The 12,834-nt window shown below is 39.9% G+C and overlaps 1 long non-coding RNA gene across 2 annotated transcripts in view; it reads left to right on the top strand.

Annotated features, from left to right (window-relative positions):
* LOC106504490 (uncharacterized) overlaps positions 1–12,834 on the top strand; it is a 754,869-nt gene that overhangs the window by 618,619 nt on the left and 123,416 nt on the right. For both annotated transcript variants that reach the window (XR_014810930.1, XR_014810927.1), the window contains one exon: positions 7,451–7,505. This is a non-coding gene — a long non-coding RNA (uncharacterized LOC106504490). The remainder of the gene's footprint in view (positions 1–7,450; positions 7,506–12,834) is intronic.

The raw sequence follows: 12,834 nt of genomic DNA on the forward strand, positions 1-12,834 counted from the left end.
GCAATGTGAAGAAATGGAAAAAACTACTTCATCATACAGCTTAGATGCCACATAATACAAAGCTGAGAAAAAGCAAATTTATTTTGGGCTCCAAAATCATTGGGATGTAGCCGTGAAGTTAATACTCATGTTGCTGATGAAGGGTGTCGAATTGAACACTCTGGATTATTCTAGGCCATTAATAACCACAATCTGCTTGAAATAACCATGGCAACACCAGTAGCTAAGTACAGTACAATCACCCTGATTACCATAGAATTAGCACAAAACAAATGTTTATTCTTTTCCTAAATAGATGTATTATTACAGTGATAACAGCTTCCTATTTATCCCAGGTTTTTCTCCACATCACTCCTACTCTGAACAATGGGAGGATACATCTTTGCCTGACATTTGTTTCTGATTTCTTTTCCCAGATCCAAGGAGCATGCAGGGGACTGGGTGGAAGCTGACCTTTCATTTCCCTTCCCCTCTTGCCTCTGTCTGATAGCATAACACACTAGAAAGCATAACACACATATCGATTCATTGATCACTATCTGGGTGCCAGAACCAGGATGCTAACCTTTAGAAATGTGCCTTGAAGCTGCAGATTCAAGTAACCAACCTGAATTGCATGTTAAATGAAATCACATAAGTGTTGATTTCTTTGGTATCCACAGAGCATAGCCCCACATCCCATGTGCTCCTAGCCTATGTGGTCTATGGGAAGGAGATGCACCAAATTCCATAGTATGTTACCTGCCTCTGTCTACAGCTGCTGTGGCAGGCACTTGTCAAAGACACAGCCAACCCATACCATGGCCAGACAGGGGAAGCTTAAGTCTAGTCACAGCCTCTCCGCTTGCTGGCCCTGTGAGCTGTGATGACAGCTGGCACTTGGCTGTCCCCAAAACCCCCTTTCACAGTACCCGGCACAGCACTTCCACAGTGATTGAAGCAATTAGCTGCCGAGCGGCTGATGTACCCCGCAGAGGGCTGGTGGCTCGTCTGACACATCTGGGCACTGAAAGTAATTGAAACAGCTGCTTCTGCCCATATGGCAGCAAAAGCTGGTTGTGCAGAGTCTGCTGCCTGGGCTGTACAAACCTCAGGCAAATTAGCCATCATTAATCCCCAGATCTGACCAGCATACGCAGAGCCACTAATCAAGATAGCTGAGGGTGAGGGGTGCTGAGAAAAAGAGTCCCTTTAAAATTTCTAAATGGAATCCCAGCTAAAAAATAAAAAAATAAATAAAACACACTAACCCAAATTACAGCCTTTCTTTTCCTGAGTGCTTTTCCTCCCCCGCCCCGTGAGGACGATCTGTGTCTGCTGGTGTCTCCGTTAGAGATTGCTAAAATTGCAGTGCAACTTTCTGTAAGTGTCACAGTGCTCAGCGCAAACCTGGCATCCTGCAGTTATAAATAGCTTGGCGCCTGGAGAGTGAGAACTGGGATATTGTGCAGCCTTGGTGCTCTGGCTCTGAAGCCCAGGAAGCCACGGTAATCACAGCCCTGATGAGAGAAGATAAGCTGCACCTGACCCAGGCTGGAGAGCCCAGGTGCTCTGCCTTCCAGAGGAAGGATGCACTGCTGACAGTTAGAGGGACTGGGATTCCATCTTTGGACCTCAAAGGGATGGGTCTTCCCTGATAGGGAATTTATGGACTAGGATTTAGTTGTTTAGAATGGGCCTGGGTAACAGGTGAGAGGTCAGGGGCCACCTGGCAGGTAAAGGGGAGCTCTCTTACCCGCAATACTGGGGTTGATGATGGCACAGACTCTGCAGCTTCAAAAGACTGTTGTGCCTCAACTTCTGCATTGTGGGATGGGGGCCGGCAGCTGTCTCATTTACACCTTGCAACTGGTGTCATTATTCAGATGGCTCCTCATTATGCCTGATGACACCTCTGTACATTTGAAAGGTGGTGTGGTGCATCTGGGCCATGGTGGGGAAGGGAATTGTAATCCCAGAGGTGTGAGTGCACTGTGGGTGTGTGCACTGGGTGCGTCACCAACCTCTGTGGCCAGAGAGACAGTCCAGACCCCCAGACCTAAGGGGGATTTTGTTCCTTTGAGAAATAGAAATTTCTGGAATGAATAAGATTGGAATAAGAAAATAGAGGTGCTATTAGATTGACCCTCAGTTACCCTGGCTTCTGATTTCATCTCCAAGTTTTACAGGGAAATACCTTCCCTAGGACAGGAGCGCTTGTTTTCACTGTCAAGGTCATCTGCCTTCCTGGTGTCCGCGTGGACGGATGCTACTTGTTTCATTGGGGAAGGCTGACACTTTCTTTTGAGGGTTGTTCACCTGTGCTGAGCCCCCCAAAGTAATAACTCACATTGAAGGAATAATAAATAACCCCTGACCTCTGAGATAGTTACTTAGTACTTTGCTGAAGTAATGTAACCAAGTTCACAGAATTTTTTCACTGATCTGGAAGTCATCATGATGACCATTGTCTTCCGGGACTTCCGTTGAAGAACTGAAGGGGAAAGTAAAATGACTCCCTGAAAATACAGCAGAATAGCAGTTTCTCCAAATGGCTGCTTTGAAAAACATGGTTAAAGTGAAAGTCAGAATAGACAATATTCTCTGAAACCCAATGTAGTTACTCTCTCGTAGGGTTAATTTTTATCTTAAGGCAAACATTGATGATGTTCTTTTCAACCTTTTCTCCCCTCGGGTATTCCTTTAAGTGGCTTCTCGAGGACCATGGGCGTGCCTTCCTCATTAGCATATTCTGTGCTCATGCCCACATTTCAGATTTATTCCATTTTGGCTGATTTGCTTTACTGGCCAGTTATACTTATTACCATTAAAAAAAATTTTCTGTTGTTGAAAAGTGATATTTGCTCAAATGAGACAAGTTGGGGGAGTGGGGGGATTTGGGAGGTGGTGGGATGCGCTGGGGGTTTGAGATGGAAATGCTATAAAATTGGGTTGTGATGATCGTTGTACAACTATAAAAGTAATAAAATTCACTGAGTCAAAAAAGCAAAAAGAAAAGTAGTATTTGCTACTATCTGTTATTTATCTGTCAAACATTGATTAAGGGCCTACTGTGTGCCAGGCAATGGGCATATCATGGTGAACAAACCCTTGTTCTCCTAGAGCCTGCCCTCTAGTGAGGGGAGATAAATAAACGAAATCCAGTGTCCCCAGAGCTGGTGAAGGCTGATGGGGGGATAGGGTGGGAATAATAAAGCAAAAAGGAGAAAAGGCAGTTCCGGGGGTGTCAGGTAATGCTTCCCTGTGGGGTTGACATCTGAAAAAAAACCTGATGTGGGAAGGGCAGGAGGCATGCAGCTGTGACGAGCAGATACCTTCCAGTGGGCAGAGAAGTAAAAGGCCTTAAGACAGAACTTGTGCTTGGCAGGTTAGAGAACATCCAGTGTCCAGAGTTACCCAAGGGCTATAAGTGTCAGAGATAATGGAAGTCGGATGCTAGCTAAAGTGGTAAGGACACACTTAAATTGGTAATATACCATTGCAATAGGGAACAGAAGCCAAAGGGGAATTGAATTCCACTTTGATTTTCACACAAGTGATTGGGTGTTTTAAAGGGAGAATGAGGGAGGAAGGAGGGGGTAAGTGGGGGCTCTGTAGAGTCAGGGACCTGAAAAACTACAAAAAGGAGGAAAGAGTTTGGTCCACATGAAATCCATCTGGGTTTGCTAACTGGCTAACTGGCATTTCTGGAAGTTAGGCTTCTACCCTCCCGTAGAGTCAAGGAGACAGAGTCTCTATCCTTAGGTGCTGGCTGGAACAGACAGTAAGTCTTCTGGCAGCCTTGAGCTTTCTCAGGCAGGCACTTTTAAGGGGTTAGGGTCATCCTTGGCATGTGGCTTTTGAGCTGGTAGAAGTGGTACTCGTGTTTGTCTGAGTCTTTGCAGGCCAAAGTGGAGGCCTAGTTGAGAAAAGGCTCAGAGCAGCTTGACTGGAGTTTGGTCAAGGAGAGAATCTTTTTTAGGGTTGGGAATTGTAGGAGTAGAAACCAGCAAGAAAGGGGTGATGAAGGATGGGGCATGCTGTAAGTCTTTGTTAGCAGGAAACTACTGGAGATTTTGGGACAGTAGAGTGGAATGCTCTGTTTCAATATTGTAACACAATGTGTTGACTGCTCTGAGAATTGTCTGAAAGGGACAAGGGAAGAAACAGGAGACCAGTTAGGAGGATATCGCAATAATCTAGGCTGGAGATGCTGTGGCATCACAGAGATGCTTGGAAGGTCACAGTCACAGTGCAAGGCATGAGGGAGGGTTGACTATGTGCAAAGGTTGAAGGGCGAGCCAAAGGACTGGCTGAGGATTAAAGAGATTAAAGAGAGTCAAGCATCTCTCCCAGAGTCTTGGCCAAGGTTACCGAATCCTTGCTCTGTGCCAGACTGTCTCAAGCACTTTGTATGCATTGTCTCACTCATTTAATCATCAAACAGTAGCATGAGCTGGGTGTAAAGACCTTCCCCATTCTACAGAGTTGAAGTGACTTACCAAGGTCATGTCAGAGAATCTGTGACAGAGTGGGGGGTGGGGGGGAGGCGGGACTGTGTGACTTCAGTGCCCTAGAATTTCATCACTGCTCTCCTTTGAAGAGCCAAGGAGAATATAAAATGGAGAGAGCTCATTCTCAAGTTGGCTTGGCTTTTTCAGCCACCTCCTTCTGGTTTAACTTAGCTTCCCAATCCTTGAGAACAGGGTGGGAATGATTCTGATGTTATACTTCAGTTTGTAGACTTTTTATTCCAAAGATGTCTCTAGTTAAAAACAATACAGCATGCTTGCCTCAGGGGTTTTTTTTATTCCTTCATAAGAGTGAGATCCCAATTCCCCAGTACATTCTCTATTTTTCTGTTTCCCCTGTTGATGAAACCATACCCTCTCATTTCCTTAAATTTTCTTTTTCATGAGATAAAAGTCCTGACCTAATCCTGATAGAATGACTTAGGTGATGTTTTGAACTACATTTCAAAATTCCTCAGATGTTTTTACATGGAGCATTCACCTCCTCAGACTCTTACTCAACAGCATACTTGTTAAGAGCCTGTGTTCTGGAGTTAAATTATCTGCAGTTGAGTCCTTACTCCACAATTCTTTGTTGTGTGATATTGGGTGAGTTCCTCCATCTCTCTGTGCATATGTTTCCTCCTTTATAAAGTAATGATGAATAATTTTGATATCAGAGGGTAGTGTGAAGATTAAATGAATTAACACATGTAAAGTCCCTTAGAACTTGAGGCTAATAAATGCTTAAGAAAAAGTAGTGGCTTTAAAATGATAATACTATTATTACATTCTTATTCTCATCATCATTATATAACACAACCATGGCTAAAATGCACTTCATTTCTCAGTGTTGGAGTTTATTGAAGAAGCTCAACTGGAGACCAGTTAAATTGAGGTTGCCTCCCTCAAGAGTTTAAATATGTTTTTCATCCAGATACTGATATACCATTTGCACATGCATCTTAGACAACTACTAAAAACATATGATTTTAAATTAGGATTTACCAAAAATTCCAAAACTGTGACTAATTGCAATTTAGATTTAATTGCTGTCAGTTCCGACCAAGAGTTACGAAGGGCTTTCCCAAATCTACCCCTAACATTTACGTGCCTAGGGAAGGAGCCCAATTGGAGGCCACATACCATTCACTTACATATTTAAAAGAGAGCACACCCTGGACTGTGAAGCCTGTCTCATGGATTGTGCTCCCTCTTGGACTCTGAGCAAGGTATGGGATCATTGGACTAGCACCTCATGTTTCCTTTTTGCTCTGTAGGCTAAAAGACCACATGCCTTCTGTCTCTGAAACCAGAGTAACATCAGAAAGCATGTCCATAGCAATAAGTACCTTAAGGGCCAAGGAAACAATGTAATGGTTTCCAGCAGCTACTGTGGTACGATCCCTTGCATTAACAGGTCTGCACAGCCCAACATCATACCTTGAGACACAGATCTAGAAAGAGAACATCTTCCTGCAGACCTTAGAGGAGGCCTATCCACTTGAAATGTCTAGAAATAAACTACAAATGGCTTTTGGAACCAGTGGTGTAGGTCTCTCCCCAACCCATCCAGTGGACTTTCTCCTTCCTTTATCCCTAACTTTATGTTCCTAGGATGGCCCTTTTCAAGAATGAGGGAAAGACAGGAGTATAAGAACATGAGACAAAGGCAGACGTGAAAATTCCCCTCACCCTTCAAAGGTCTAAGACTTCCTTTGTCTTTCCATCTCTCAGTGATGGGAAATCTTTTCATTGAAAAATGTACTCCCCTCTTCCATCTCCAGGATAGACTTATGTTTTCTGGCCTTGGCATTTCTTCTTTCTGCAAAGAGATTTAATTAAGTTGTAATTACAAGGGGCAAGAACTAACTGCCCCTTTGCATACAATATGCTCTACAGATTCCAAGAGTAAAGAAAAATCTAATTTGTAAATGAAAAAGAGAGAAGGGCTCGGTAAGCACACCCCACCCCTTTGGCAAAAAGTAGCTTCATTTCTTTTTAACTGCTCCTTTTAGGTCTTTGTGATAAAACCCCTTTGTCAACAAGATCTTGGGGGGCATGGAATTACCTTCAATGCAACATAATTTGCCTCATTTTGTGTGTGTGTGTGTGTGAGAGAGAGAGAGAGAGAGAGAGAGAGAGAGAGAGAGAGAGGGAGAGAGAGAGAGGATGGGATAGAGTGAGAGAGAATCCTCTTTGTTTATAAGAGTTTTTATGGTGGGATGGGAGATAGGGTAGGGGATTATAAGTAATGATATTTTATCCTTTTTAGTTTAATACTTGAGAAAAATGAATGAGAACCTCAGCATTGCTAAAGAGGCTAGCAAATGAGTTTTTTTCCCTCTGTTTTTCTGCTAATATCTCTGGTTCCTATTCTTATATAGGATTGTGATAAGTAGGAGTAGGAAATCAATTCATAGGATAAAAAGGCACGGTCCAGTTATTTCCTCTTTTAGTTATTTGCATCTCCCTTCTATTGTGGTCCAGTGAAAGGTGATATTTATGGACACTTAAAAGAGGAGAGTCAGCATCCCAATCACAAAGAACCTGATGCCCAGTGATGTATTCAGTATTATTTTGCAAATTTCCTCTATGAAAGCTGATAAGTAAGCAGTAGAATTGAAAAAATGAAATCCTCTATTGACTTCAGATTCCAACTTTGTCTCAACTGCTGACAAAACATAATCAATCTTTTAATTACTCAGTGATGAAATCCCAATAAAGATCATATGCTTTTGCAACAAATTTATTCACTTATTTTTACTGTATTTTTATAGCCTCTGAAAACAAAAGCTCTTGCAGGCAGTTTCAGCTGATAGAAACTATTTGGTTTTTTCTTTGATAAAAATGATGTTAAGCCCATATGTAGGAGACAGTTTTAAAAATTCAGTGAGTATACTCATGACTAAAATTCTCTGAAATATGATGTATACTTATCTGACTTTCTCATGTTTCAGGTCAGATCTGCACTGTTTCTGTCCACAGGCTGGTGTGAGACATACAGAGGAAAAAGTAAGATACATTTTATTTCTTAGTGATCTTTAAACTAATATTATACATATCAGACATGAATAAACTGTATTTCTGAGTGACTGAAGAGATTATATTTTAGGCATTTTATACAAGTAATCACTAGACCCGCACAATGTTTCATAAAATGTCTGTTTAATTTTTTAATTTTTGTTTTTGAGACAATTAGTGCTAAAAATACCTAGAACAGAGCCTATATAACTGTATAACTTACTTTTCCCAGTGTGTTGCTTGAATGAATTCTAACTAAAACCATTGTTTCCCTGGGTATATATTCACTGAAGACTGAGAGAAAGGAGACCAGTGCCCTGACAGTCATTTACATCTTGTCTCCCAGCTTCCACCCCGCCCGCCTCCGCGATATGAAGGCACAGACTCTGAGAGTGCACTTTGGCCCTGCCTGCTGTCTCTGTTAGCCCCTGTGCAGGCCTTGCCAAAGGCTGACGACAGGGAGAGTTGGTAGGACTGGAGAATGAAGGAGGGGCTAGATCTTTCCCCTCTCTTTCCTGTTGCTTCAGCATTGTTCTAGCAATGCAGTTGTTTCCGGTCCCAGCTTCACTTGCCACTTACAGAATCAGCCTGACTCCCTTTCTAGAGGTTTGAGCAGCAGATCAAAGGTGGTTCCGCACTGAAGGTCTAAGTTTCCAGGTCCTGATACCCACAACCACTTCCTTTTATTCCCCAAGTTATTTTCTTTGAGTTAATCAACTCCGTGCTCTTTTTGGTGGTGGTGGTGTTCTTTAAATATTCCAGCACCAATAGAGAATTCCTTATTTTAAATTACGGACACTGTCATAGAGCAAGGTTTCATATTCCTGACAATGCAGTGGTACTAGTAATCATACAAATTATTAATCTTTCTGTCTGAAAAAAATTTTACTACAGAGAATTTAAAAAATATTATTAACATAAAAGAAAATAAAACATTAATATAATTACAGTTGATTATATATAATTAATATTATATATATACAGTTGATTCTCATTATTTGGGGTAGTTATGTTCTATAAAGTCACCCTGAACACTTGGTGAATGTGAAATCATTGTTTCTAGAGAAAACAGAGGCTTAGGTTCCTGCCAGACTCTGGTCTTGACATTTTAGTCAGTCAATCAATACATCACATTTTTTTATGTGTGTTTCTGTTTAAAACATCTTATTTTATATATAGTTTATTCATTAACATTTCACTCATGACCCACAGTACTCTTGCCTAAAGGAAGCTTATCTGACACATGTGGTCTTCCCATAAGCCTTCTTGCACTTTGGATCACTAGTCTGTACTTCAGCACTATGCTGCAAGTATTGCCAATAAATAAATAAACAAATAGAAAATATTTTCCAGAATTGTGTTTATTATGTGATATGCCAGGCTTTTCACTGTGTTGTTTACTTGATCACACAACCTTCAGAAAAGGTAGCACTATTTGCATGAATGCTCATGGGTTAAATAAGTGGTGAAGCAGGGGTTTGATGAAGATTTACCTATCATCTAAACTCATTTTCTTGCTGGTATAAGACGTAATGATATAATTATACACACGGACTTAATTATGACAATATAATTATTAATGTGCATATAATACTAACACAAAGGACAGATATGGCTATGTAATTCATTTTAAATCAGGAACACATCTTTTTCACTTCCAATCTCATTCTTGTGGTTGTTGGCAGAATTCAGTTTCTTCCAGGTTGCTGGCCTGAAACCTCTCCCAGTTCCTTGCCATGTGGGCCTGACCCAGGGGCAAATTATAACATGGCGGATGGCACCCTGCAGGGTGAGGGAGCAAGAGAGCATGAGAGGGTCTTACTGCAAGCTATCCTGGAAGGCATATTCTATCATTTTCGTCCATAATAAATTCATCAGAGAGGAGTCCTAGAGGAGGGTTCATAGTTCCAGCCACATTCACAGGTGATTGCAGGAAAGCACAGATACCAGGAGGTGGGGTCACTGAAGGCCATCTTCCAGGCTGCCTACCATAAACACTAATAATGTAAAACATAAAACACACTTCTTAATAATTCAAGAGTTGCAGGAGGAAAAAAAAAAAGGAAATCGCTGAAGTATTTAGAAAGCAACATGAATAGTTTTATATAACAAAACTTGTAAATGCAGCTATAAAAGTATTTAGAGTGAAATTTGAAGGTTAAATTCTTATCTTTGGAAAAAAAACATTTAAAAGGTTAAAAAAAATCAGCCAATACAAATAACTTTGTCACATCAAGAATAAACACGACAACAACAACAAAAGAACCAGAAGGGGCTAATGAAAAACAATTTAAAAAAAGATGAAAGAGAAAATAAGCCATACAATCCCTAAAAGAATCAGGCTGGGGTGATCTTACAGATAAGTTTGTCAAAGATGCAGAGAGAAAAATAATCCTTATATTTGCAATAATTCAGAAACTAAATAAGAAGGGAAGCTGCTCCTATTCAACTCATTTTGTGAAACCAATTTTATGGATAAAGATATAATAATTTATCAATAGATATAAAGGTAAAGATTCCATATGAAATATTAAAAAAGCTAAATACAGAAATGCATTAAAAATTGTATTACAAACAAGTGGAATTTAACACAGGGGTGGAAATATGGTGAGATATTAGAATGTCTAGAATTGCTAGATTAAGGAAAATATATTAAAACCTCAATACATATAAAAATCATTAGATAAAATCCAATACTACGATAAAAATTTTTAGTCTACTATTGATGGAAAGGGACTTCTTTACTTGGTTAAATTGTTTTTACTAATAGTATAAAGCAAGTAAACATGGAGTTCCCATCATGGCTCAGCTGAAACAAATCTGACTAGCATCCACGAGGACAGAGGTTTGAGCCCTGGGCTCGCTTAGTGTGCTAAGGATTGAACATTGCTGTGAGCCGTGGTGGAGGTTGAAGACGAGGCTCAGATCTGGCATTGCTGTGCTGTAGGCCAGTGGCCCCTAGCCTGGGAGCCTGCATATGCTGTGGGTGTGGCCCTAAAAAGATCATAAAAATAATAATATAAAAACCAAAAACCATGCTGTACATCCAGAAAGACAAATTAGTTATGTAGCAGTGAATCTAACAAAATAAAAATTCTAAATTAAGAGAAATTACTCTGTTCTCGAATGGGATGTTTTGGCAGTATAAATTTTTGAATATTATTACATAATATTATGATGTTTATGATGTATATTAGATGTCAGCTAAAATCCCCCCCAAAATATATTTTTTTGGTTGGATTGGACAAATTGATTCTAAAATATTGGAATGCTTATACATAATAGAGATCCTAAGGGCAGACTCATGGATATATGTGAACTTGCAACATGACATTGGAATTTAGTACAGAAATGATGGACTATGTTATACATGGCATGAGGACCACTGGGTATCCACATGGGAACAGTGACTAGAAAAAAACATTTTGAAATGGATTATATGTAAAACTATGAAAACTAAAACTTTCAAACTTTCAGAAAACATAGAATAATCTGTTCATAATTTTTGTATAGAGAACACTATCTTGCATATGACATACAAACTATAAATTAAAAAAAAATCAGTATACGTGTGACTCACTAAAATGATAAACTTCAGTATAACAAGATCACTAATAAAGGAGTGATGCGGTGTTCCTATTGCGGCGCAGCAGAAATGAATCCGACTGGGAGCCATGACATTGTGGGTTCAATCCCTGGCCTCTCTCAGTGGGTTAAAGATCTGGTGTTGCTGTGAGCTGTGGTGTAGTTTGCAGACATGGCTCAGATGGTGCATTGCTGTGGATGTGGTGTAGGCTGGCAGCTGTAGCTCCGAGGTGACTCCTAGCCTGGGAACCTTCTTATGCCACAGGTGCAGTCCTAAAGAGAAAAAAAAAATATTAATAAAAGTTGAAAGATACGCCTCACATTGGCCAAAAATATGTGTAACACAAAGCACAAGTTAACAATTAAAAGTCAAGTTTCGTGTGGAATATCTGGTATTAAGCAAGAACAAAAACATCAGAAAAAAAGAAAAAAGCAAAAAACATGAACATATTGTTCACAGAAGAAATCTGAATGGCCAATCATGGTAGGATAAAATGTTCAACCTTAATAGAAACCAGGAAATTGAAAGATAAATATACTTTCGGGAAACCCCTGCTTGTGACACAGGGATATGATGGCAAATATGTCCCCAGAGCAGTGTTTGTAATTGTGGAAAATTGTAAGTTACTTGAATACCTCTCATAATGGATGGAGTAATGCACTCAATTGAAACAAACAAACCAGGCATATATGTACTCACATTACCATCTTAAATAAATGGAATAATACATTTACAGCTTAAACAAATATAGTGTTGACTGGAAATACCAAGATATAGAAAGACATATACAATGTGGTAAATTTACTTAAATTAGGTAAATGTTTTTCCACGATATCCATATTTATTAAATGTGTTCCCACAAATATCAGTTGAGCACAAAGCCCAGACCCAGAAACAAAGAACTGACCTTCAAACCACAGACCTGTGTGTAAAGAGCTGTAAGGTAATCTTAAACTTGAATTACAACTTTAAATAAAAATAACCAGTTTTCCAAACTCCCCAACCACATACATTTTCATCATCCCTAAAGATGTGGAAATCATACTGGCTCTGTGAATATTTTCCAAGGTAGGTTAGGACATGTGGATGGATGTAACTGACTAGTTTAGTAAAGGAAGTCTACCCAGAAGCTAGAAAGAAAGGCATACACATTTATTCAATTTTCTATTGAATTAATATAGTTGCATAATGCTGATTGTGGAAGCAGATGTATTAAACTGCGAAAGAGGCATGGGCATTACAAACACCAATTCATGTGGGGAGAGGTAAAGAGGACTGGGAACAGGTCTGGGGCCTCTGCTGTGCTCTGACTTTAACGGAGGTGATAATGGTGAGAAGTTTGTTGGATTGTTGGTGTCAGTGACTAAGCCATGCACAGCTCTGCCCTTTCGTTTTGTGGCGTCATCTATCTCAGAAAAGAGAGGATGGGCAATCCTAATGCATTTACTTACTGTTTACTACTTCTTCCCTGGGCCCTTCATTACCAAGAGCTGGGCAGGAATCCACCTTAAAACAGCTCTTTCTCTTCTTAATCGTGAACCTAGAGTGAAATAGCTCTCCTGTATTATCTTTGCCTCTACTGTGCAAAGATAATTGTTTCTTCTATATTCTTCATGATCAAATTTCTTCCCACAACAGGTTTCCATTGCCAAGCTATTTATTGACATTTCAAAGTTGTTTCTGTTGTCAAAAATATATTTTAGTATTTTTTAAAAGAATTTTCTACACAATTCC

This window comes from Sus scrofa, chromosome 7 (assembly GCF_054392235.1).
Source record: "Sus scrofa isolate SSC_HxYL_T2T_F1_AM1 chromosome 7, Sscrofa_HxYL_maternal_Yorkshire_Landrace_v2.0, whole genome shotgun sequence".
Taxonomy (NCBI): Eukaryota; Metazoa; Chordata; class Mammalia; order Artiodactyla; family Suidae; genus Sus; species Sus scrofa.